Source organism: Sinocyclocheilus rhinocerous, unplaced genomic scaffold (genome assembly GCF_001515625.1).
Source record: "Sinocyclocheilus rhinocerous isolate Xijiao unplaced genomic scaffold, SAMN03320098_v1.1 scaffold791, whole genome shotgun sequence".
Taxonomy (NCBI): domain Eukaryota; kingdom Metazoa; phylum Chordata; class Actinopteri; order Cypriniformes; family Cyprinidae; genus Sinocyclocheilus; species Sinocyclocheilus rhinocerous.
Window position 1 is genome coordinate 91,984 of NW_015623076.1, and position 3,821 is coordinate 95,804.

The following is a 3,821-nucleotide window of genomic DNA, read 5'->3' on the forward strand; positions in this document are numbered from 1 at the left end:
AATGAAAAAATCTGTTTTCCTTTTGATATTGTGGTAACAGATTTGACACTTTATAAAATAACTCTTGGTGTAAGAACTTTTTAGATTAAAATTTTCTTAGAGAGAGCACAGACTTTTCAGTGCTTCAGATCTTAACAGTGAGGGAAAGTGACATAATTTCCTGTATTTACAAAGTTGATAATTCCACTAATTTAAAGGCAAAGTATGGTACGGTAACTGAGTTGATGCGAGATTTATGGACACACATTTTTATAAGAAAAAAATATATATATATATTTTTTTTAAACCTGGTTCAAAAAATGATTTTGGTCCATATAGCTCATTTTGCCCTTCATGACAACTCTGAGGGGGGTGAATTTTGGGTTACACTTTATTTCGATAGTCCACTTTAGACATTCTATTAACAGTAAGTAACTTTGCAACTACATGTCAACTAGCAGTTAGTAGAGTATTAGTAAACTGTCTGCTTATTATCTTCTAACACTTTCTTTGTCAACTTATTCTACTAACCCTAAACCTACCCTAACAGTCTACTCTGAGAGTTATGTAGATGCAGATTAATGAGAATTAGTTGACATGTAGTTGACATGTAGTTACAAAGTTACTTATAGTTAGTAGAATGTCTAAAGTGGACTATCGAAATAAAGTGTAACCAAAAACAATATTTTAGAAGAGAACGCAACATCACATTTATCTGGACCAATAAGCATTAAAGGGATAGTTCACCCAAAAATGAACATTACCCCATGATTTACTTACCTTCAAGCCATCCTAGGTGTGTATGACATTCTTCTTTCAGATGAATACAATCAGAGTTATAATAAAAAACATCATAAAAACACAATAAAGAGATTTTTGTTATACTATGGGATATCTACAACAGTAAAAGAACCAAAACACCAGAAGACATTGAGCAAATATATAACAAACAATAGGGTAAAAATGACAAACTATTTCCATGTCTTCCACATTTTTTATGTACAGAAAACATGCTTTCCTTCTCCCGTTCTCTCCCACAGACGCACACAGACACAGTAGTTACAGACACACACTCACGCACACACACGGAGACTCGGACAGAAACTTGTTGTCAGCACTGCCCCGCGAATGTATTAATAAAATAGTTTCGCAGCTGAAAAGCTACATGACATTTCTCAGTAACGAGGTTCTTGAAGCAGTTCAACTTAAAGATTCGCTAGACGCTGCTGCTGAACACTGCTGAGAGATGCACAGACGCAGGTATTCACACGCACTTAATCTCTCTCTCTCCCTCTCTCTAATAACTGTGTTAGACTGCATTAATAACTGTATTTTTGTTTGCTTGGGTGGTGGTAATATTAGGCCTATTATATTAATAGGGAAGGGGGGCCCAAAAATTTGTTTTGCCTATGTCACGAAAAAAGGTAAATCCGGCCCTGCAAACGTGGTGATGAACGCGGAAGTGACGAACGTGGAAGCACAGAGGAGAGAGCAATACAAAACACCGGTCACGAATTAGTAGTACAAAACGAGGATTTGTAAAGAAAAATGTCAGAGGATTTCAGTATAAGCCAAGAGGACACTGGTTTTCCTTTGCTGTAAACAGAACTTGTTTCTCGCGAGCCTAGCATATTCTCACCGGAGTTTATGCTACGCCTACGTCATCCGCTGGACGCCACTCTCTCGTGAACGCGCGCATACGACAGTTAGCGGAAGTTAGAGATTAAGGTTTATAAAGTTGTAAATATGGATATTTTTCTTAATACATATAGCACCAATATGTAAAATAGTTACATCAGTGGTTTGAAAACTGGTACATTAACATTAAAGAATGACTGATATCTAATATTAAGCAGTTGCCAATTGCGTGCATCTCAGAGGGCTTTTGACGGTACTTTACCCATTAAATATTTTTGGTATTCTGCTCTGGTCTAAAAACAATAATGAAACACTTAGGAGCAAAAATACAGAGAATCAGACCAAAGCTTGAAGCTAAAATAGCAAATATCTCCACAGCTACAGTACATTTTCCTGGAGAGCTAACATAAGACGGAATAAATGTGATCCATACAGCACAGAACATGAGCATATTGAATGTGATGAACTTAGCCTCATTGAAGTTATCAGGGCAAAAAAAGCTAAAACATATCAAAGGAAAGCTAGGAGGCCAATATAACCCAGTACAGCCCAGAATCCTATAGCTGATCCTAAACTGCATTCTAGAATGATCTTTTCTTTGTACTGATGCATATTGTTATATGGAAAAGGTGGAGATATTTTATACTTAAAATATAAAAAAATATATATTTTATATTTATATTTTTATATAAATATAAGTACCTGTACAAGAGTGAAACCCAAAACAGAGTCTCTGTTGAGGAGGCCCATACTATTTCATGACATTACTTCCTGGAAGTGTAGCTTTGAAGGCAATTAGCACTACTATTGTTTTGCCCAGAACACAGGAGATACAGAGGACAAAAGTGATCCCAAATGCTGTGTGACGCAACATACAGGACCACTCAGTGGGCCGACCAATAAAAGTAAGTGAACAGAGGAAACACAGAGACAATGAGAAGAGAAGCAGGAAGCTCAGCTCTGAGTTGTTGGCTTTTACTATCGGAGAGGCCCTATTTCTGTAGAACACTAAAGTTATGCTCAAAGCCACTAAAGAGCCAGCAACAGAGAAAGCAGCCAGTATAATCCCAAGGATCTCATCCCAGGATAGAAACTCCACTGGTTTAGGAAGACACTTGTCCTTCTCATTATTGGGCCAATACTCAGGTTGGCATTTGTGACAAGTATATATACAGAGGCGAACAAAGTACACAACTCCATTGCTTAAGTGAAAGTACAGATACTGCTGTTCAAATATTACTCCATTACAAGTAAAAGTTGTAAAGACATATTTTTACTTAAGTAAAAGTACAGAAGTATTTGCTTTTAAAAGTACTTAAGTACCAAAAGTAAATTTCCTTTTTTTATGTCAGTGCACTGTTTTATTATTGTTTTATGTAATACTTGCAATACCTCTGAAGCAACTTACAATACATTACACCTACTGAATACACTGACTAGCTTGTAGTATCTTTGGAATAAAGAGCTTAAAGTAATTAGTTACATTACAATATTACTGTCTCTGAATTGTAATGCATTACACTACTTTTGAGTTACTTTTGAGTTACTTTCATCCAAAATATCCACATAACTATTGTAAAATGCCAAAATGTAGCCCAGGTTCACATGGCTCTTAAGAACAGAAGCAGCACCTATGTCTTGGCGGTATATCTGCTTTGTGGGGGGTGTCTTTTTCTATTCCTGTCTGTTAATCTTCATGCGTGTGGGCACATGCATGTGCACTGATGCAGCAGTCATATCCTTATACTCAGCAACATGCATGTGCATGTGCATTGGCTTGTATTGTTCATTTCTGTGTCTCCTGCTTTATTGGGGGTTAAGGCTGTTTCACACTGAGCGCCAGGGCCGTCCTTAGCTGACGCGATTTTCGATTGCGCGTTCCGGGTTGGTGGTGGGGTGGTGGCTGTTAGGGGGTCCCCCTCGGTCTGTTTGGTATGAAAGTGCCTACGAATGGTGCTTTCATACCAAGCGTGAAATGATTGATCGCCTTCTGCTAATTCACACCTGCACACTTGCACACTAGGTGGCGCCGACCAACAATGCATTTTTCCTCATGTAGCCTATGTATCTCATATATGGCTTTTACATCGTCCGCTGCTCAATAAACAGCATTAAATTGAGATAAATAACTTTTGGTTCTTCATCAGAAACACAAACTATAATATAATGCTTGTAAGAATACATCTGAAAATATAATTAGAGGT